Source organism: Alosa pseudoharengus, unplaced genomic scaffold, assembly GCF_046254945.1.
Source record: "Alosa pseudoharengus isolate Yale_2024_CS ecotype anadromous, Long Island Sound unplaced genomic scaffold, YU_APseudo_1.1 YU_APseudo_1.1_scf_20, whole genome shotgun sequence".
Taxonomy (NCBI): domain Eukaryota; kingdom Metazoa; phylum Chordata; class Actinopteri; order Clupeiformes; family Clupeidae; genus Alosa; species Alosa pseudoharengus.
Genome location: NW_027468664.1, coordinates 31,891,446 through 31,916,088, shown reverse-complemented (window position 1 = coordinate 31,916,088; position 24,643 = coordinate 31,891,446). Strand labels below are relative to the sequence as shown.

The following is a 24,643-nucleotide window of genomic DNA, read 5'->3' as shown; positions in this document are numbered from 1 at the left end:
TCCTCCAGCACCTCCTCTCTCAAAGACTCTGTTGACAGAAATCCTCTCACTAAATCATCCAACTCCACCAGCCACTCTATATCATCTCTCATTTGAGCTGCATGTTATACATGGCATAAAAGAATAACACATTCAACAGTCACCCTACTCTATTAACCCCATTTTCTCACTCAATAACTGTCAAATGTAACGTTATGAAATCACTGCTATTTCTTTTTCAACTAGATATACCGCATAGCAGTACAAAATATGACCGCCGTTCAGTCCCGCACATTCTCTACACAAAAATAAATCACGCAAGTCAATTTATCTCCGTCTCCATCTCGGAAAACAAGTCGCAGCACCTCTCCTTGCAGGACCTCTCACCTCTATGACGACCTCTGGAGGAGCAGGCTGTGGTCAGTCTGTGGTCCAGCTCCTCATCGACAGCTTCACTCAGTTCCACGTGTCTCCTTTTGGAGAGAGCTGCAGGATAGGAAGAGTAAAGTACCGACCCCCATGATAATATTTAATACATACAGTCATGAATTAAAGCATTGAGTAAAATTAATGTTGTACATTTGATGGCAAATGTACATTTGTTGTACATTTGATGGCTTAATTTACACATGTATAACAAATGCATGCATTATCAAACCGGTACAGAACATATACAGCACAATAAAGTAACACTTAAAAGCAGGTATTGATGAAATAAAGAAGAGGTTGCAGCACCTCTCATGAGTGTCCTGTTCTCCCCCACCAGCACCGCCAGTGGGCCCAGCAGCAGCAGCAGGAGCACGAACCCCAGAGTGGCTGCAATGCAAATGTGGACAAGTAAGACTAACACAGATGCATGCACATTCTCACACACACACACACACTCGCTCACACATGCATGCAAGTACACTCACACACATACACACACATACACACACACACACACACACACACACATTTATGCATGCACACACATGCACATACTCAAACACACACAAACCAACAAACACATAGCATAGCATATACATTTTTTTAAAAACATTTTACAGTTTTAAAGTGTCGATAGAAAACCAACAGCATTGAACTCACCTGAACATTCCCTAACTGAGTCTTCGTTGATGATGGGATTTGGTTCAGTACCTGTGTCAGGAGGGAAAAGTAAAAAAATTAAATAAAAATGTTGCCCACATTGATTACCACTTGAATAATAGTAATAATAATATCATTACAGCATAATTTTAGGCGGTACCAATATTGATATTTACACTCTAGATCAGCAACCCTCCTGCAGTCTGTTCTCCATTGAAATGGTTGGCACTGCTCAAGGTGTGTATCGTGCTTCCTACACTGTGGAGGGCTCAGTTGCTTGGCTTCAGTTGGCGTGGCATCAATGGTCATTGTAAGTCTTCCACAGCCTAACTGACGGCAAATCACAGAGCCTGTGTTTGTGTCCATGCCATTGAAACAGATGTTTCCCCAGGTGCCATTGTAATAGACATCTATTACACCTTTGCATGGCCTACGACTGTCTGTGGTTTGTTTCAGCTGAATGAACCCTGTGGACAATAGATACTGTATTTCACACGAAAGTAATTCTGTCTATGACAGGACCACAATTAACCACACAGAAAGAGTTCCATGGGAAACCTGTCTCAAATTGTAACAGCTCTACCCATCTAAACAGAGACCATGTTGGTCTTCAAATACACACTGGTGAATAACTGGAGTGTCAAAGCACTGTCATACATATGAAGACAATGTGTACAGTATGTGACGGTGCGGTTGAGTATGCACTCTGACTGCCATTCCAATAAGCCTGGCTCTTAGGGGTTGTGGTCACCTGCAGGTTTAGCACCCCGGAGACCCAGTTTGGAGACCCAGTACAGGTCAGTGGGACGGCTTGCTGGGAGGCCATCGGAGGCCAAATGTGTGAGCTGTGTGAGGGATCCTAGAGAAGCACTAGTGTGTGGGGCATCCTGGGATTGGTGAAGCATTACTGTGTGGGGCATCCTGGTATTGGTGAAGCACTACTGTGTGGGGCATCCTGGGATGGGTGAAGCACTACTGTGTGGGGCATCCTGGGATGGGAGAAGTGCTAGTGTGTGGGGCATCCTGGGATGGGAGAAGTGCTAGTGTGTGGGGCATCCTGGGATGTGGGGGAGAAGTGCTAGTGTCTGAAGCGCATGAGCATGAAGGATAGTGTACATTCTAAGTGTACATTTAAAGGTGAACATGTATAGCGCAGTGAGCAGCCTAATGATGTTTGTACCTGAGCACATGACCCGCACATCCTCTTTGTGTGAGCAGTCGTGCCGCCCCCACTCTGCTGGGGGACACTCCCACAGACTCGTCTCGTCTCCTGTGCAGTTCACCTCGCTCAGCCAGATGGGCAGATCTCTTGGGGGAACGGATGCAGGGACCTCAGCACTGAGGGCTGTGCCACACTGCAGCTGTCTGCACACTACCAGGGCATCCTGCATGTCCCAGGAGTCATCACACACAGTCCCCCACGAGCCGTTGTGGAGAACCTCCAGCCTGCCAGCACAGTCTCCTCCAGATCCTGTCAACCTGACTGGCTGAGGGCCTGATATGGGGGAAAGAGATGTATGAAAACATTAGAAAAAGATGTTTATCTATAGTTGTGCGGTAGGATCACTGGTAGACTTTGCGATATACACACCTGAACAGACGATGGTCACCTGCTGGCTAGAAGTACAGTTCAGTATCTGTGCAGTGCTGCAGTTTCCCAGATGATCCTCATGTCCAGAACAATAGATCCCTGAGACACACCCATCACCCTCTGTGTCAGTAGAACCAAGGAACGTAACAGCAGAACCGCAGGCCAGCTGTCTGCACACCACGGAGGCTACAGACTGATTCCAGGAGTCCAGCAGAACTCTCCTCCACCTCTGACTGACGTAAACCTCCACCACTCCCTCACACCGCCTCCCTTCAGACAAGCGCACCGTCCCATTGTACTGGGAGAGGGAGGAACCTGCAACATCTTCAGTTTAATAAACAGTTTACATGCTTATATAATTTCCATCCCCTATAAATGATCATAATACATGACCTACATAATACATGAAAATAGTTAAAAGCAAAAATCAGTTATCAAAAAAAGCATTCATGCTGAGCAGCCTAAACATTTCCCGTTCCTGATGTTTTCTCCTAGAGCTGGTCTTCATCATGTGCTCATCTGAGCAGATAACTTCAGCATTCTATGTGTGTCCAAACTTTTTTGTCAGCCAATAATCTATTAATCATACATAGTGCTTACTCTGATGTAAAGCTAACATTATATTTCTAATTCACTCATAACTAAAACATCATACTGCCTTTCTGTCCTGAAGTTCACATTTAGCTTGATACATTCATAAACAGTGTTGGGAGTAAAAAGTAATGTAATTACAGTAATGCATTGCTTTTTGCTGTAATGCAGTAATGTAAGGCATTACCAATACAATTTCAGTAATATTTTACTCGGTACAATTCTCAGTAACTGAAGTTACTTTGCTTTTTAATCCAAAATTGAGAAATGCTCAATTGGTAACAGAGAAGATTATCCAAGAATTAAAAAAAGTCATCTATGCTGGTCCTGGAATTTGATTGACTTGTTTAGATGACTGTAGAAAGGGAATTTGAGTTATCTCTGCAATTCATGCAACAGATCTAACATGGTTAGGCTATACTTCTCATTTCAAGCAGTGAGAATAACTAAAATGTTGCTTTTACAGACAAAGATCGTAGCCATTATTCTCAAACTATTTGCATCAAGTTTACACCACTGTAAGTGTAATGATAGGCAACCAGCAATGATGAGAACCATTTAAAGTCAACATACAATTTCACTATGGCTATATTTTACTATATTAAGTTGTGAGTGACCTTTGGCCTTTGGGGCCTACATTGTCCTATGAGCCATAACTGCAACCATTATATTGTTCTTTTGTTAGCCTTAAGCCTAGCTCAGTCATTATGTCATACCACATCACCTCCAGCCGTGTAATGAGCTGCATTGAACACATAAAGATCTATTGAGAACACCAAATCCATATTTCCTGTTATTTTGGTGGAAGTAATGTAAACATAGTGTAATGCCTTACAATTCAAAGACAGTAATATTGTAATGTAACAAATTAATTTGATATGACAGTAACAAATAATAAATAATGCATTACGCTTTTGAAGTAACTTGCCCAACACTGTCCATAAATGAACTACCATTTACTCTCCAGAGATGGTCTTGTCATGAGCTCACCTGAGCAGATCACTCCAGCATCCCGTCTATGGAAGCATGCAGCTCGACGCCACGAGGAGATTCCACATCTTGAGAGGCCAGTTTCATTCCCCTGACACACAAACACATCAGGCCAGATGCTTCCACTCCCCTCACCAAACCACTCTGCCCCTACAACAGCCACAGCACTACCACACTTCAACTGGTGGCAGAGCACGCTGGAGGCCTTCATATCCCAGGATGCATCACACACTGTGCCCCACTCTCTGAGGTACTTGAGCTCCACTCGGCCTGAGCAGGACTCATTGCCATTGGCCAGTCTGGCATCAGTGTATCCTGGAAAGGGCACAAGAATTCTTGAATTTCCCCTTGGGGATCAATAAAGTATCTATCTATCTATCTACTGTATCTATCGATCTAAGAGAAAAACCCTTTCATTTTATTTTTGTGAACAGAATATTATGTTGAAGCACAATGATGACACGCCATGTTGTTCTCACACTATGTACGACACTGTTGCAAGACTTAACCCTTTCGTGCCCGTGCCGAACATTCCATTTTTGGTGCTGGATGACCTCCTCACGCAAAAAACCTTATTTCTTGAGTATAATACATACCATCAATGGGATATACATACCATTGTAATCAGAAGGATCAGTTCTATGAAATGATGTAAAATACATATGGTAATGTTGATATAGTAATGAACAGTATTTGAAAATCCTCTCCAAATGTATATCCGGAATTTGTCAAAATTTTTATAATTTTCATCATATTTCTCTACAAGATAGAGAAACATATAGAGTGTATGAAATGTTCAGCAAGTTGTGGGCTATTTAACAAAAAAGACTGTATTGGAATATCATTAACCTTTCAAACGTTATGATAATTTTAGTGATCAGTGTAAAAAAATGCAGGAAACGGGATTTAGAATGTTGACAGAATTCACATTCACTTTCTCACCAACAACATAAAAGTATGCATAAAAACTAATAATCAATTCAGAAACAATTGTTTAGATGTATTTGGTCTATAAGAATAAACCATTTATTTGTATATAAGCAAATGCTACAGTCAATAAGAATGACATAAAAAAAAACATACTGTACCTTACCAGTAATACAGGAAGTAAGTATACTGTATTCATTGAAGACCATTTCGGAAAAGAGACATAAAATACATTTGATTCAACAAATACAACTTCCTTATATAAATCAGTATAATATGAAAATTATATACATATATAAAATGTATTATTATTCATGAAAAGCTAGGAATACAATCAACATCACTCAAAACTCAATGTGTTCTAAACATTTGAAAGTGGATTACATACTTAGAACAAGCCTGTGGAGAATAAACATATACACACATATACACACAAACTCATACCCACACACACACACACTTACAGAGGAGGATAGGGAAAGGTGGGGTGGGGAACCTGAAGGTTGAACACAGAAGAGCTATGACTCATTACTAAATGCATCCCCTTTTGCAGAATGCCAAATCTGACAGCAATTTGTTTATCAATAAAACAAATTCGCTTACTGTTACACTCCAGGGCCATACAAGCTACTTTAGTTTTATTATGTACGTTTTTTATAACAAGCTCCTGCTGTACAGGAATATGTACTTGATGGAAAGACGACAGAGTAGTAGTTGGAGCAGCTGAAGGTGAGGCTGAAATTTCAATGGAAATGCCTACCAGCTGTTGTGATAGATTTCCTCCAAATTCTTTCTGGTTGTAGCTACCAAACCTAGGTTCAACACCAGATTCTGCATTGCATTGTCAAACTTGAAATAACAAGAGGCTACTGACAACGACAATGTCAATGGAGAAAAAGTGCTTTCTGGTATTCTGCGTTTTTTGGAGTACACAATATGTATTCATAATTTGGTCAATGTCCCCTGATCCCTGCCAAGACTTGGTTCCCCAGTAGCAATGGATATTAGGGAGGGAAGTGAACCCCATGTAAATTATCAATCCCAGAAACCTGTGAAACTCTTCTGGGGTCTTTGTCCCATGCCCATGCACTGTTTGCATACGATGGCCTACTAAGCACAAGCTCCCATTCCTTCCGGTTGGTAAAACCACATGCCTGGGACAACAATGTGAGTAAAAAAGAACATAACAAGTCTATTTCACACAGTTTTTTAGTCTGCACCATCCTACGCACAGCACATAAATCTATACCTTCTTCCTCCATCCCCTCATGGTCTTCAGCATTGTGAGCTCAAGCTCATGAGCAGTCAGCAACCTCTTCAGGCATGCGAGAAGGTCTGTGTAGGTCTTGTCATCCTCCATCTGAAACAAGAGCGAAATCATACAAATACCTTTATTAATGTAAAAAATAAAATCACAAAACTACAGATTTGTGCATGTATGCACACAAAAGAAGATGTAGCCTAAACTATTGAAGCATCCTTAGAATATACACGAAATATTTCTAAGTAGGCCTATGAAAAGTCATTGTATTACACATGGGTTTAGCTACCCTAAATCTGATTGCCTGGCTGGCATCAAGATAAAGACAGATTACATTTCACCTAGTAACAAACTGCTGAAATGCAATAATGACATTTCTGACAGAATATGTGATTTCACATCATGTTTTTTATAACTAAATATTGAGAGGAGTTGTGCTTCATCTATTTCAAGTCATGCCATCTTAGAAAATGTTGAGACAAGCACGTCTGATGTTTGTCATTTAGAAGTTAGCAAGCTAAAATAGTTCACTACAGACTGCACTACAGATAACAACTGGAGGGGCAATAAGTTAATTACATTTCTGACAGAATATGTGATTTCACATCTTATTTTCTACAACTAACGTTACATATTGAGAGGAGTAAAAATATCGCTCAAGAGAACGCAACTTAGAAACGCGGCGCCCATTGATTTATTCAGCTTTGGTTTGCTATAGCACTATACCGTTGGCTACTGTCTTGCCAATATAATGCTTACCTAACAAGCAAATTGGTACTAGAAAACAAACTTACCTACAGGTTATATACTAACAGGTTTTTTAAATGAAACTGTCAAATGAAAATAACTGACATCAGAAGCAAACGATAATATTGCAAGCAGTTCAGAATTATACAGTTAGCTAAAGTTATGTGACGATGCACTAGCCCCCCGCTACCGCTAAGCCATAATGTTGACGCTGATGAGAAAGCATATTACTGTCAAATAATATGATTTAAGGACTTCAAATTAAGATTAACCATAACTAGAACCGATGTAAAAACAATATTACCTCAGTTTATCCAGCTGTGTGGTTTCCAGTCGAGGTAAACTCCAACTTAAGTGCAAAAACAATGGGGGTCTATGGAGCTAGACGGCTAAGTTTGTCTCTTTCACCTGGTTGTCGTTGAGAAATTGAAGATTTGATTGTGGTTTCTGCAAGCTCAATATGGATTATAGGTCAAAAGTTGAATGAACGAGTAGTCACGTCCTTTCGATTTCTTACAGGTTGGGTCGTTATTGCCCACAACACACTAGCTTTCTGCTAATGAATGACATCATTGACACATTTGAAAGGCTTTTTAGAACAAATAAGTGACTCAAAAAATATAATACTCAGCGGTTTGTATTTTCTCTGCCCCCTCTTTTGACTGCAACATTCGAATTTCTGGGCACAAAATTATATCCCGAGAAAAGTGGATTTGAGGGGTGCAGCTCCATAGGCCTCTATTCATTCTGCACTTATTCGTGAGCGCCCTCATGTGGAACCAGAAAAGGAACTGCAACCAGTTCAGAAACCGGAAGTTTCCCGAGAGTGGCGGTTCTCCCCTTATTAGACATTCTCTGATATTAGTAACCATAAATAGCTTAGTGCTGTGAACAACAGCAGTCTACCTTAGTTGAATATTCCATTACATTTAATCATAGGATACTGCAATTTAATACCATTGTTAGCTGTGTTTATATTGCAATCATGCCATATCAGTGCAAAATGTATCTCAAATGAAATAATACTAATAAAAAAATAGAATTCCCAAAAGTATTAGCAGGGAGTCGCAAAAGTGTATTTTATTCAAAATGTGTGAACTCTGAACTCTGTGTCTTTGCATACACAGCTCAAGTTGTGAACAAGCAATATCCTACAAATATTTTGAAGTTCTCAAACTATGAGTTTTATGAAGTGCTGACAAAAACATCTGAAAAGACCACTTTCACTCACCTGATGAGAACTTTGTGAATTTGTATGAACATTTGAACGAGTGAATAAAAAATAGAAATCATTATCCCAGAAAGACCCAGAAATATGACTTGAATAGAAGTTAGTTAGCTATTAACAATTAATTGATAAACTTTTAGAATACTTTGAGCACTGATGCAGTCAGCATAGGCCTCTTAACATTGTTTGCAGGTAGGCCTACATTTCATTCCGTTTTCGATGGCAAAACGCGAAACAGCGCCAAAACAACCACCAGTGGACAAAAAGAGAATTACATGTGTACTGTTAAGACTCGCCATAGAGATATGAATGGGGGAAATTACGGAGGTTATAGTTTCACGATGTCGTACTCCCATGCGGGCCAGATGCTATATACCACGGGCATGTTTTGGGGGCCACCTAAAATGAGTTGGCGGGCCGTATCCGGCCCGCGGGCCGTAGTTTGGGGACCACTACGATTAGACGATTGGCCAACGTTACTTTTGTAACGAAATTAGAACGGTCGGGCTTGTAAAGGAACCATATGTAAGATTGTGGCCAAAACTGGTACTGCAATCACTTTCAAATGACTGTAGAGCGGTGTATCCCCCTCCCCCTGCCCCCTGACTCGAGGTTGCCAACCCGGATGCCGAAACACTACTGACTTTGTAATTAGTAGATAGGTGGAGGGTGGCGCATCAGGCCAAAACACAACAATGACATGACAAAACACAACATCAACATCAGTTGAGGGCTGCAACTTCACTTTTTAAATGGCAATATCCTGGCCGGACTACTGTTATATAAGTATTTGAAATGAAAATGATTTCTTAACGTCTAGTGACATATCAGGGCCATTTTATGAATAATTGAAATACATTTCTTACATATGGTTCCTTTCAAAGAGTTGTAGGCAAATACATAATTCTAAAAATGGGAAATTAGAATTAAAATAATTTCCAAGGACATCTAGCCTAGAAATCTAGACGCGCCCCTAGCGGCAGCAAATTACATTTGCTGCCAGGGCTAGTCTAGCAACTCTCCGTTGGCTTGTGAGCTCCAGAAATCGAAACTTAATCAGGCCAATGAAATCGTGTATAGAGTCGTTAGGTGGGCTTAACATAATGATTGATGGCAGAGTTGCAACGGTTTGGCTTGAATTCCTTGCTACTTGAAAACAAATAAGATGGATGTTGCTGTTGGCGAACAGTGTGACACGAGTTAAGCTTTTATTAAGTTGGCAAACGTTTGAACTAGCCAACTAGCTCCGCTGGTGGTTAACGCATGGGACTCATAGCGCTGCCGCTGTCCTATTGCGTGCAGAGGGAATTTGAAAGACAACTGATTATCCCGCCCCTCGGACTGAGCACTGCGAACGGTGAGTGCCCAGACCCTATATTTTAATGTGGGTCTGGCTCGTCAGGCTAAAGGACATCAGCTCTTACCAGAACAAACTAACCCTACATCCCTATCATGTGAGCAGTTGTGGTTCATAGGAGATGTAGAATCTGAGTCTCGTTGCCTCCACACTGGATCTCCTCTGACCACACCTGGCCCTCTCCCTCTCCAAATGCAGCTGCTCCCAGCACCTCTACAGGAGCCCCACAGTCCAGTTCTCGACACACATCCTGTGCATCCTGCCAGTCACAAACGGGTATTTATACTGCAGCCATGTGTTCAGCTTACCTGTACAGGTGACTCCAACATTGTTTTTAGGCTGGCATGTATGCTCTCCCAATCTCTTATGAGGGCAGGACTTCAGTCTGGTCTCCCATCCCACACAGCCAACCTCAGCCATCAAGACTCTCCCTGCTCCCTCTCCAAAGTGGGCATCTGAGAAGGAATCTACAGCATCACCACAGCCCAACTCTTTACACACAACTGCTGCATCAAAGTGGTCCCAATAAGCATCACACACTGTGCCCCACTCTCCCTCATGATAAACCTCCACTCTCCCAGAGCAGCGACTGGGCCCATCTACCAACCTCACTATATCTGTGGGATTGAGAAAATAGAGATACAGCTCAACTTTTACATTAAAATGTCAAAAAAGGGAATATTGAACAATAATTGTTTATTTTTTTCTTTTAAATTACCATTACAAACTAATCCAACATCGTGCTTGTGAGAGCAGTTGTGTGAGGGTGTAGGAGATGTTGGGCAGAGATGAATCTGAGTCTCGGTGCCTCCACACTGGATCTCCTCTGACCACACCTGGCCCTCTCCCTCTCCAAATGCAGCTGCTCCCAGCACCTCTACAGGAGCCCCACAGCCCAGCTGTCGACACACAACCTCAGCATCCTGCTGGTCAAATGTGGTGTTGCATACAGTGTGTCTGGTATCCTTATGAAGCAGCTCCACTCTCCCAGAGCAGTGAGAACCGCCCACCAGTTGGACTTCTGCAATACGGCATAAGAATTTGTTTTTTTTACAGAAAAGTCTGGCTTCAAATGATTTGTCACGGCCCTGCCTGGCTCCTCCTCCTGTCTCTATGTTGCTTTTGTATCCTACAGGTGAGCTGGGCACAAGTGTTCAGAGTTGCGCTTACTAACTCCTGGTTTGGACTTTTACAAAGTGCTTCAGATGTGACCGACTTGAAATGTGTTGTTCATAAGAGACATAATTCATATTTAAGGATCCACCATTCAGTTTCAGTTTTGCAATAGGTTGTTGATATTTGTACTGAACAGCTGTTGGAATTGTTTATGGCTTGTTCCAAAGCCATATAAAAAGAGAGTTGCGACACTCCCATAGACTTCCATAGGAAACAACGGCGGCACTTTTTCCACGCTACTTCCGCTTTATGCTGAGCTCAACAGTTCCAAACTTTGACATTCACGGCTGTAGCCCCATTGACTTCCATTGCTTTCTGCCTGATATTGTCAGTGGTAAGTAGACGAATGTACGACGTTTTTTTAATTGTCATATGCATTTCCTATACCAACTGCACTAGTAGATACTGGTATTGTTCTTTGAGGATTTTGTGCTGCTTGTTTAACTGATATTTATAGCTTAAGAGTGTGTCCATGAGAGGACCAGGCGGGGGTGACACATGCTACGTCACCGATTTTGATGAAACTTGGACAGTTTGAAGGGTCCACCTAAAAACTCAAAAAGCCAAAATAGTACAAAATTTGAAACAACCCAGGGGGAGTTAGGCCCCCGTCCTTGTTTTAGGCCAAAAAACTTCAAAAAAAGGCCCAAAATTGCATAAAATGTTGACATCCCTCCTGCTGTCAGATTTAAATACAGCAAAGTAACAATCCATGCCATCAAAGGTCCATCCAAGGTTAGTTTAAAACTGGAGTTACAAGGCGTAAGGTGTGACTGGTGTCAGTCCAGGACTGCACATATCCACTATGTCACATGCATTTTGGCGAATACCCCAAAAATAGCAATATTCAGACCTGAATATCTCCGATGAACAACCTCCTTTTTTCAAAATTCTTTCTGCACATGGAAGGGCCACCTGTGGACTTCATAAATCAAAAGAAAAATGCTCGGCCTTTTTATTATTTTTGTCGCTGTAACTGCCTAAATAGTGTGATCCAGCCAGTGATTTCAAATACATATCTATTTCAATGATTGGTTGAAACATAATGTTTAGGTCATTTATGGTGGACAAATGGAGATATATTATCATCAATCATGTCTACTGATCAAATCCAAGCTAGATTTAATGTCCTAAGTGCAATATATTCTTTAAGGTAGCTCAAAATGACATCATTGGGTGACATACAGCAGTATACCCGTAGGTCCAATATTTGCAAATGTGATATCTGCAACATATCTCAGGGCTAGAAACAGTCACTTGGATTCAAATAATAACTTGTAACATTTTGGTAGCCAAAGGTCAAAGGTCAAGGTCACTGTATATCCCTTTGTGGTGGATACATCTCAAAAAATCCCTGACATAATTTCATATGTGATACAAATATTCACTTTGACTCACAGATAACAAATATTTGAATCTGGTGGTCAAAGGTCGAGGTCAAGGACCTTGCATTCTTGAGGAAATTATATATCATAAATGCCTGTAGGGATGTTTTTTCAAATTTGGTACAAATATTCACTTGCACTTTTGTCTTCGTCATTCATCGTGGTATCTGGCATCTCAGACCCAGCTCCCTCCACACTCATGATAGGTTGTCTACCAACCAATACCAACACATTTTTTGGTAATTTGTCTTCTTTGCTGTGGCCGTTTATGATCCGATCAGCAACACAGCCAAGCAAACTGCAGTCCCTTGATGTGGGCCCCCACAAATACCAACAAATTCTTCAGTTAATCATCTTTTTTGCTGTGGCCATTTATGATCCCATCAGCAACTATACAGCAAACAAAACACCAACCCTTAATGAGGGCACCAAGAAGTATCACCAAAGTCTTTGGTCATTCCTCTTCTTTGCTCCCACAGTTTCTGATCCAATCAGATCTGATCAAATCTGATCATTAACATACCCAGTCAAACCGCAAGCCTTTGATGCAGACACCAACAAATACCAACAAATATTTAGATACCAACTACCAACCATTGTCACAAATTCTTCAGTCATTCCTGTTTGTTGCTATGGCCATTTATGATCCGATCAGCAACATACCAACATACCAAGCAATATCATAAATTCTCCAGTCATTCCTCTTCATTACTGTGGACACTTATGATCTGATCAACAACATACACAGCCGACATGCAAGCCCTTGATGTAGGCACCAACAACTACCACTCCAGAAACACAGCAGCAGCGTCTCAGAGTCAATTCAGGTTACAACATGACCCCAAATAGCATGTGAGTGCCATAGCCATTGGCTTGCCTTTTCAGCAGCCTCCGATATTTGTTACAGCTCCTTTCAGTGACCGTCCTCAAAAAAAGTCTAACAGAAGTTTGGCTGATTATATTTGGGTGGTGAAAGGTCAATATTACTCTGACCTCACAAAAAAAACGATTTCACTATTCACTATTCACATGATATCCTGGAAACACAGAGTATTGTTATTATTGTTATTATCACATGATAATAACATTGTTATTTTTCATGTGATAAATGGTTTTAACATTGGAAAATGTTAATCTAGCTTGGCATTACTCAATTAGCACTGTCCCATTAGCCCAACACAGCAGACAGCGATCATATGCAGGAATTAAAGTGGGAGGAACGCAGTTCCGCCACCTCGGATAATTTAATAATAAATATATTCTTTCATACCAACGATACAGCACGATTATATTGTTAAAATAATTGGGGAGTTAATTTTCGTGTGTACAGAGGTGACCAAGAAGCTATCAATTCTTGTCCAAAAAGTATTGCTACACCACAACACTCAATATGTTGTCCAACAGTGAGTCATTCTTCCCCGTTGCACCGACACTGGATTTTAGGGTTCCCCCACCTGCCAAATCCCACTTTATCCACTGGTCATGTGACATGCAATGGAAACAGATTTACAAGTAATGTACATTATCATGTTTTCAATGTTTCAGACAGATTTCCTTGTGGGACCCTAACATGAAGCTAGGTGGTTATACCATATCAGAGTATCTGCTTTAAAACAACTTGCGCTAATAAGCAGGGTCTACAGACATGTTTTTACGATGGATGGACATTGAGGTACAGTAGGCTACGAAACAAGTAAAGCCCAACCTATACCCAAAGTAACCATCACGTCCTTGTACACGGGGGCAGCTGTTGCCTACTGGTTAGGGCTTCGGCCTTGTAACCGAAGGGTTGCCGGTTCGAACCCCGACCATTAGGAATGGCCGAAGTGCACTTGAGCAAGACACCTAACCCCTCACTGCCCCCCGAGCGCCGCTGTAGCAGGCAGCTCACTGCGTCGGGATTAGTGTGTGCTTCACCTCACTGTTATGTGTGTTCATTGTGTGCTGTGTGTGTGTTTCACTAATTCACGGATTGGGATAAATGCAGAGACCAAATTTCCCTCACGGGATCAAAAGAGTATATACTTGTTCGTAAAAATCTCCATTTTGGATGTCCACAGATCCAAGTAAACCAGCATTCTCTTTAGAAGGTTTTAAAAAAGATCTGTGTGGGCTAAAACACTGTTTATGTGTGGACGAAAGACCCAAACATAAAATATCTGGTTATGTGTGTACAGGGCCTAAGTTGTGCTAAATTTGAAATAACTCCCTCAAGGTGTTTCCAGGATATTGTGTTCAAGGTGTAAAAATACAGTAGGCCCATGTTGTTTTTTTTGAGAGGTCTCAGTAACATTGACCACTCACATCTAATCAGTTCATCTTTGAGTGTAAGTGACTGTGTGTGCCGAATTTGAAAAAAAAAACTTCCTATAGGCATTCCTCACAAGAATGTGAGGTCACAATGACGCTGACCTATGACCTTTGACCATCAAATTCAAATTAATTTGTTATCTTTGAGTGAAAGGCCCTTTCCGAAACTAGCTACACTCTCTCCCTAGCCACTTGCACTCCTAACCAAGTGTTAAAGGAACACGCCAACATTTTGGGAAATTATCTTATTGTCTCTGCCAGAGTTAGACAAGATGATACATACCCTTCTCATCTGTGTGTGTGCAGTACCTCAGTCTGAAGCACCCACTGTTAGCATAGCTTATCATAGTTCATTGAGGTGAGCAGTTCCAACTAGCCTATAGCACCCAAAAGTGATAAAAGAACTCCAACATTTTCCCATTTACATGGAGAACTCGATTTAGCTGTAAGGGTGATTCCCACCTGAGTGCACACCGTAACTTAGGGGAGTGGGTAGGGATTGGTTTCAGAAAGGGCCAGTGTGAATGTTTGTATCACATTTGCAATTATGTCAGGGATTTTTAGAGGTTTATTCACCACAATGGGATGTACATAAGGTCACAGTGACCTTGACCTTTGACTATCAAAATCTTACAAGTTATTATTTGAGTCCAAGTGACTGTTTCTAGCCCTGAGATATGTTGGAGATATCACATTTGCAAAAATTAGACCTACGGGTATACTGGTGTATGTCACCCGATGATGTCATTTTGAGCTACCTTAAGGAATATATTACACTCAGGACATTAAATGTAGCTTGGATTTGATCAGCAGATATGATTGATGATAATATATCTCCATTTATCCACCATAAATGACCTAAGCATTATTTTCAACCAATCATTGAAGTAGATATGTATTTGAAATCACTGGCTGGATCACACTATTTAGGCGGTTGTCACGAAAAAAATAATAAAAAGGCCGAGCATTTTTCTTTTGATATATGAAGTCCACAGATGGCCCTTTCATGTGCAGAAAGAATTTTGAAAAAAGGAGGTTGCTCATTGGAGATTTTCAGGTCTGAATATTGCTATTTTGGGTATTCGCCAAAAAGCATGTGACATAGTGGACATGTGCAGTCCTGGACTGACACCCGTCACACCTTACGCCTTGTAACTCCAGTTTTAAACTAACCTTGGATGGACCTTTGATGGCATAGATTGTTACTTTGCTGTGTTTAAATCTGACAGCAGGAGGGATGTCAACATTTTATGCAATTTTGGGCCTTTTTTTGAGATTTTTTGCCCAAAAACAAGGAGGCGGTCCTAACTCCCCCTGGGATGTTTCAAATTTTGTACTATTTTGGCTTTTTGAGTTTTTAGGTGGACCCTTCAAACTGTCCAAGTTTCATCAAAATCGGTGACGTAGCATGTGTCACCCCCGCCTGGTCCTCTCATGGACACACTCTTAAATGTTGACCGAAATTTTAAAGCCAAAAGTTAGCCTGCAAACCTTGATGTGGAGAGAGGCTAGCTTAAAGATAATGTTCCTACGTCAATAATGAATTTCAGACAAAACACATTTGGTTAGCCTATTGTAGTAGGGCAACTTTAGATGATATGTTGGTTGTCAACAGATTTTTATTATGTTTATAATGCTATATTTTTCAAACCTGATTGCGTTAGCTTACTAGCTTACATTAGCTGGTTAGCTCATTCACATACATAGTGTTAACGTTAGACATGCTATTAGGGGGAACACGAAAGCTGTTCTCATATTAAATGCTACATTGATAAAATACTTTCCATACAGCATGGTAACTATATTCAGATGTGCTGGTTATCAATGGGTTTGTGATTAACGCTCTTCAGGTGAAAAATGGAGGAAATTAATGTGATTATTGTCTTTAAACCTGATATAGACTAGCTTGCTAGATGGCGAGTTGTATGGCGTTATGAACTGAACCGTGGGCTGAACATGACATGATATAGGCTAGTGTCCACGACTCGTGAACGAGGGGATTTCAATTATGAATTTCAGGGGAAGCAGTAGGAGCAAAACCTAGACTATTATAAGTTATTGTTGTTGTTACTGGTGCGTGGCTCTTGTGTCCCTTGCCAGCCCAGTCCAGTTCCAAACGGGACAGTGGCACAAGCAGTAGGCGAGTGTGGCACGAGCGTGGTCGTGGGACAGTAGGTATAGCGTCTGTATAGTAGCCTAGGAGTTTTTGCTCCAACTGATGATCGGTTTCAGTTCATTTAGTTTTCAGTAATTGTACATTTCGTGTTGGTGTTCTTGGTGTAATTTTGATTGCTTTATCTGCCAAGTAATTTGTCAAATACATAGCGAAGTTTGCATGGAAGAGACTGACGTGACAAGAGGGCATTGCCTTTCATTAGGTCAGTGATCTTTGTAAGTAGGACAAATGTCTTTTTTTGGATAACTGAAAAGTGTAGTCAGGTTAATAGGGTATAGATCACTCTGAAAGTAATCCCCAACAAAATCATTCTTCATGTTGTTATTGTTATAGTTTTTGTGTGGACTTGTGGCACCCCCAACCAGCCTTGCAAATGGTTAGCTGTGTATGGGTATGTAAAACTCTTGCTGGCCTCTTGCTGGAGATGGCCTCTTGCTTAGGTTTCTGCTACTTACTTAATGTGTTGTCCCAAGTATACACTGAGTGTTACCTGCTTTGTTCTCTCCCTCCATTCTCCACTGTGCCTGTTCTGCTTATCCAGGACCAACGATGCAGAGGACAAGAAGGGTGTGCGATATATGACTGGAATGGTCAGAAAAGACCATTTTTTATGTTTGAGGTCCACACGATGGGGCCCTTACACAAATGGAGTTGTGTTGATCCAGCATCTTCCACACCTCCCATAACACTCCCGACTCCAGCCAAATGTTGCATCCTCCTTACCATGTCCCTCTTATAGGTGTACAGAGTACAGGGCTACCCATCCCTTCCACATTGTGTCTTTTGTGTAGTTCACACACAATTGTTGTTCAAACTTTGGAAACTGAAATCTTTTTATTTTTTGGAAACCTAAATGAGTGTCAGACCTTCTTTTTATGTTGCAGTGTCACCATACCTCCCTCCCAGTCTTTTTTGCATTTGTTCCTGTTCTTGAAAACTTAATAAAAATTCTATTGAAAACCTAACATCAGTCATCCTTTTCATGCTGTAGTCTCACCAGCCGGCTGAAATATAAGTTATAAGTATTTTATTGAAATAGTTGATTGCTTATTGAGTTACAAGTGTGTTATTGAAACAGTGGGTGTCTTATCTTGCAGTATGAATCAAATTTTTCACATTTAAGTTGTTATTGATTCTTATTTAGCCTATGTGTTTTTGACATGTTTATGGCTTACTCTTAAAATGTTACTAAGGCTGTGTGGTGCCCACCTTTATGCTATTTCTCTAAAAGAACTGAACAGATTTAATGCATTGATCAAACTTTTAAAATTTAAGCTGTTAGGCTACTGAATGCCATTTATATATTTGATAGACGTTTATTGCTAGTCTTACAATGATCAAAGTTGTGCAGATTTGGGGGGGGGGGGGGGGGGGGGCGCGTCTTCATCTTCATCTCACCAAACGAACTGAAAAGGACACTGGATCTAATGTTCACACACAAAAAGGATACAAAATGCATAGCCTACGTTTTGACAATGTAAGTAAAGTATATGTAGCGTGATACAGGCAAATGTAGGAATCCAATAACAGCTAATGTCCAGCAAGGAAACAAACGTTCAATGTTAGAACTACCAAAGAACATATTTTAGATTGATGTTGCAAAGTAATTATACTCGCAATATATAATTGACACTATAATGTAAGCATGTTAACACGTAATAACACTCGTTTTGGTTTGTTGTAATGTTTCACGTTCAATAACGCACTCGCTGCTGTCTATCCCATTGAAATAACACGACACGCAAAGAGCTGTTTGGAACTGTTGAAGCGTACGTGAACCGCGTGGCGGCGACTTCAAAGAGTGTCGCAACTCTCTTTTTCTATGGCTCTGGCTTGTTCTAAACAACTTTGCTTGTTTACAGAGCAGTGAGGATTGTGCACAAACATCAGAGTGTACTTTTGTGAAACACAAACACTGAGCGGACAGTTGGATGACCATGAGGACCAGTTAACTGAATTTGACAAAAAGTGTATGGACATTAGAATTGCATACTGCATATTTTTATGTGGCGTTCCCAATAAACATTATTTAGTCTAATACTATAATTCGTATTTTTATGTAGGCTACTGTATATGACTACTTTGAACTGTTGATTTTTGATGATAATATTGATTGTTATTATTGATTTGAAAAATAGGCAACAATAGCCAAACCTACACAGATTAAAAGGCACCAACAATGAACACTAGACATCACAGGCTGTGCAACCAGCAGACTAGTACTTACTATTGCCTAGTTATTTTCACCAACACACTAGAATCTCATGCATTTACTCCTGTGATCTGGCTCAAATTTCAACAGATAAGAGAGTTTTGTGAGTTAAGAAAAAATGCATAATTATTATAAAGTTGTAAGCTTTTACATGCTGCATACACCTAAATTTATCTTTATGTATGTCACTAGTTCACATTCCTGAATTTGCATAAAGACATAAAAGCATAATACATAAAAGCATAATAGAAGAGCATGTTTGGCGAGGTCTCTGTCCATGGTCCTGAAGGGCTTCGCGGAATCGTGCCGGAGTCGACTGCGCAGGCAGGAGTCGGGCAGGATTCCGCCATACACCCCCTTATTCTTTAACTATGGAAGACGGGAGGCGTAAGGGGAGGTGGTGGGTTACGAGCGGAGTAACACCGATGCTGCAACTTTGACAGGTAGACTGTGATTAAATAACCGGACTGATTGAAGAAGGAGGTGTGGCAAATTCCGTCACGCTCCTCCCGAACTTCCGTTTGTAAACGCCATTACAAATCAGAGAAGGACAGGATGCTTGACAACATTCAAGCCTGTTGCTGCTCATGTGTTCACGTCTGACAGACACGTAGTATTGAGAATTTAATACCATTATGTTTTAGTTTCTTTGTCAATCATTTTCAACTTTTAAAACCCTGTCACAGCCACTTGTCATTCTTCTCCAATTATCTCTGTTTCAAAGGTCACTTTTGCAGTAAATTTAAATGTAAGTTAAGTAATTGTTGTGGTGGTGAGAAATCAATCTAATTTCTGTTACTCTGGTACCCTTTTCGGTTGTTGCTTGGCTTTGACATTGTTTTTATTCATGGTTGATAACCAGCCCATTAGATTCCCTTTCCATAGTGTAGCAAATGATTAATGAAGTAATCAAGTAAGTAACATTTATAAAGCTTTTCTGAGACAAGGGTCACAAAGTGCTTAACAAGAGCTGGTAGCACCAAACAAGAAAACATACAAAACAATATACAAGGCGAAACAAGAGATGGAAAAACTAAACTAAACTGTTAAAAAACACTTAACTGTTGAACACTCTGGGATACATTCTGAAGGATAAATAAATAATATGAAGAATGATGTTTGGCCAAAATGTTGACCCTAACCAAAATACAAAGTTTCAGTTAACTTGAAGGGCTTGCTTTTTTAATTACTACTGGAGGTGAACTCTTAGCTTACAGTCTCTGAAAGAGAGTGTCAGAATAAGAAGACCATCAGGCTTAGCAATATATGTGTCTGAACTAAAGTACAAAATTATCTTAATATATAGTATTAATCATGTTTATCTTCAGTAACTAAATGATTCCCATATCAGGAAGGCTGAGCTTGTAAGGTTATGAGTATGTCTTCTGTTCTTTGAAGGAGAACACAAGACGTTAAAAAATGGGAGCTCGCTCTCAGATGATTTGACCCAGGGGCGTAGATTTGCTTGGGGACTGAAGGACGTGTCCACACCAATGTCAAATTACGACTGAAATGTCAATATTCAGGTTGAAATGGGGAAAAAAGCGCTCGCATGTGCTACACAAAGAGTTAAATCATTTCTCACTTCAGTGCTGCGGATCATCTCGTACAGATCTTGTAATGTGCAGTAGCCAATAAGGGTAAATCGCGCTGATTTGAAGTTACCTATAATAACTACCAGTGAGCCGCAATCTCTTGCGCAGCATGGCGCATCGCTTCAGCTTCACTTCACTACAAGGCATATGAAGTGCGTCCAAATTCACCCATTCTTCTATGTTGAACTCCTCGAGAAGTAGGTTACTAATCACACATGTCACATGAAAGAGCCTTTTCTCAGCGTTTAAACGGTGCTGGCTAGCCACTATTTGCTGTGATACACAGTTCGCGAGAAAAATAACTTCAAGAGATTTAATAATTATTCTCTGCGCCCATCTCCACATCCATTCGTCTCGGTGGAATATCATAGGCCTACACACTCTTCACGCAACACATGACAAACCATATATCAGAATAAACAGCAGACTTTACCGAACACAGAGGTGTATCTGACAAAAGGACCCGAAACAAACTGATCAACATCTTGGACAATGAATGTCATCCCCTCTACAGCACTATCAAAAACCAAAAGAGCTTGATCAGCTGGAGACTTCACTCACTGCCATGCACAACTGAAAGGCTAAGGAAGTCATTTGTTCCTAGGGCCATTGAACTGTTCAATGCCTCACTAAAGGGAAGAGGAGAAATAGACTTCTCTGCTTAGTCTGTCTGCCTCTCCACCCTCTCCATGTCCATGTTTGAGTACTGACTGCCCACTACTGCTTACTACTGTTTTACTAATGTACACAGCCTAATGTTTTCACTACTGTTTTACTGCTACACTGTTTTTCATGCTATATTAGCACACATGATCAATGGCTGCGGTCAAGCTTCTGCTACAATACTGAATGAATGAATGGCTATAACCCTATTACCTCAACCTGTTCTTGCACTGAAATAGTTTTTTATTTTACCTTGTCTACATTATACTTTACTCTCCTATTTGTCCATATTATTTATGCTGGTCTCTAGACCTTACTCTTGCACTGTTGCACTAATGTTGGACTACTTTTTGCACCTTCACCATGACACTCACTCTCTTGAGCACCTTGCCATGCACACATAACTAAGGACTACAGTATGGTTGGACTACTGTTTGCACCTTCACCATGACACTCACTCCCTTTAGCACCTTACCAGTCCCGGCCCTGTCACTACAAGCGTCTTATGCTTGATCACCCTCAAGCACATTGAACTTTCTTAATTTAATTTATATAGTGTATTTAGTATTTAGTTTTGTTAGTTGTCTTATCTTTCTTATCTTCTACTGTCTTTATTGTACAGTGGTGTTAAGTTATATGTTTACACTTATACTTATGTTTACCATTTCTGCTGTAAGTGCATGTTGTGTGACTGAGACCCTTGAATTTCCCCTTGGGGATCAATAACGTATCTATCTATCTATCTATCTATCTATCTAATGCATTCCCGTATACTTAGCTGTTCCAGAGTAATCCGGTTTTGAAATAAATTGTAGCAAAATTCAACATTGTCTTTCGGCTTTAAGCATTTCTTAAAACTGAGCTGTGCTTACATCGCCTAGATATCTGTAAATATTAGAATCAGAGAATATATAGGCAGCTCACGGTTAAGAGTTTGTCAATGTAGCCTTAATGATTTCTTTTCACAAAATGCTAAGCATGCATGTATTTAAGTTTCTTAAAACTGAGCTGTGCTTAAATGGGTCAATGCATGATTTCATAACAGACCAAATAGAAAATAAATGTTAAATGTTAAATATAGCCTGCATATCTGTACATATTAAAATCAGATTATGTAGGCTACACAGTATAGTTGGATCAAGTTGGACAGTAACACATTTCAATCATGGATAGTAGTTGGACAGTAGCACATAATTTTAATCATTTTATATATCTATTGTGGCTGGTGAAAGAGTTGAGTGCCTTTTTTTTGGGGGGGGGGGTTAGTGGGTAGTGTCCTCACCAAAGCTCAGACCAAACCTCAGAGTTTTTTGGCTGCTAGGCTACTAGATAAATAGCCGCGTTGCAAACGGTCTGGTCCTCATTTACATCCTGAAGGGATCAAACTACAGTAGATCAGTTCCAGAATGCCAATGGAGCAGGAAAGGGTTAATGTCTCTAATTCTCCTTTAGAGAACTGATGTGATGTTCATAAGCGCCTCATTGGTGACGATGGACAACACGTCCAGTATAAGACTCACCACCAGGGGGCATCGCACACACATGGTTGGCGTCATGAACAAAAGCCGACAACACAAGTTGGATACTGACGTGTCCCTAGTGTCTGGCTGTGGCGAGAGTGCTCATCAAGCCGATGCTATACAATAGGTAGAGCCCTGATAATATGATGTACTAACTACTACCAGAGTGCCCCACGCATGGTTAGCAGTCATGAACACAAGCTGGCAGTCTAGCGTAAGCAGCATGCTGACGTGTATGAATACTGTCATTTCAATGACTGAGGAGAGCAGCCCAGTACTCAGCAATCTCGCCAGTCCAGGAACCAGGCGCTTAGCCGCCAGCTCTTGGGCGTTGGATGTCATACCAAGCCCTGCACCTGTCTCTGGGGGTCCTTTTACATCAGCTGTTGCCAAGACTGACCATTAGGAGTCAACCTGAGGTATGACATCCACATTTGTGATGAACTAAATTATCACTGCTCTCACTTAGCCCACCTGAGCAGATGACTCCTGCATCCTGATGATGAGTACAGTTGTCTGCACCCCATCTTTGTGACCTGCAGTCCTTTACTGTGGACTCAGACCCCACACACTCCACATCACTCATCCAGATGTCTCCTGAGCCCTGTCCAAACTGAGCACCTTTGAGAGCTTCTACAGCCTCTCCACAGTCCAGCTCTCTACACACCACTACATGAGTTGACGTCAATGATCGAGGACCACACCTAGTATCAGACAGTCTCTCTCTATGTAAACAGGTTGACCTGTCCAGCATCAAAGCGTGTTCGATGTTCAGGCGCCACTCTGACAGTTGCGGGCAGCTTCGTGGCCTACTAGGGCTTCGGATTTGTAACCAGAGGGTTGCCAGTTCGATCCCCGACCAGTGGGAATGGCTGAAGTGCCCTTGAGCAAGGCACCTAACCCCTCACGGCTCCCCGAGCGCCGCTGTAGCAGGCAGCTCACTGCTCCGGGTTAGTGTGTGCTTCACCTCACTGTGTGTTCACTAATTCACGGATGAAGAGACCAAATTCCTTGTATAAACAAATATACTTGTCCTAGAAACCTGATTTACATTTTTAAATTTTACAAGACCACGCCAACATTCTGTGCATCAGATAAATGAAATGCAGATAGTGACCACAGATGCCAACAGTCTCCTCAGCAGGTGGCAGAGCTGAGGTGAGCGTAAGACACCCTGGTGGTTGATGAACGCCACCGTCGCTGTGTTGTCTGCTTTTATTCAGACATGACAACCAAACAGCCGGGGGGGCGACGTGTTTCAGAGCAAGAAACACTACATATAGTACATATAGTGTGTTGATGTGGAGGACTGCCCTCATACATGGCCCTCCAGCCGTGGAGGGAGCCGCCTGGGGTCGCCGACATCCAGCAGTTCAACACAAAGTGAAACCAAAACGGGGAGAGGTCAAATCCAACGAAGGGTCAACAGCTGAAACAAAGAGGCACTGCCTAGACCTACCAGCAGATGACTATTGAGGGGGAAGGGATTGAAGTGGTAGGGGAGTATAAATACCTAGGAGCAATAATAGATGCTAAACTATCATGAAATTCCAATACTGATGCCATCTACAAAAAGGGTCTGCAGCGACTACACTTTATGCAGAGGCTGAGACAGTTCAGAGTAGAGATGATGGTTCTTTTCTATCGCTCTTTTGTTGAGAGTATTTTTAATTTTTGCTCCATTACCTATTTTTTTCTACTGTTAGTGATGGACAACTACACAACTACATAACGACTATACAAGGTAGTCAATGTGTCCAGCAAGATTGCGGGACAACAGTTTAATTCCTCGACCATGATCTGTGAATGCAGAGTGGTGAGGAATGGATGAGCAATTAGTGTTGAT

At 41.1% G+C, this 24,643-nt stretch overlaps 1 long non-coding RNA gene and 1 pseudogene across 1 annotated transcript; both read right to left on the bottom strand.

Moving 5' to 3' along the window:
• On the bottom strand, positions 1-781 carry LOC143136416 (uncharacterized). Its single transcript, XR_012989310.1, has 3 exons — positions 715-781; positions 367-465; positions 1-28 (listed from the first exon to the last, which is right to left on the bottom strand). It is a non-coding gene; the product is annotated as an uncharacterized LOC143136416 (long non-coding RNA).
• A 249-nt stretch (positions 782-1,030) lies between these two features.
• Positions 1,031-24,162, bottom strand: LOC143136506 (scavenger receptor cysteine-rich type 1 protein M130-like; annotated as a pseudogene).
• Positions 24,163-24,643: the final 481 nt, after the last annotated feature.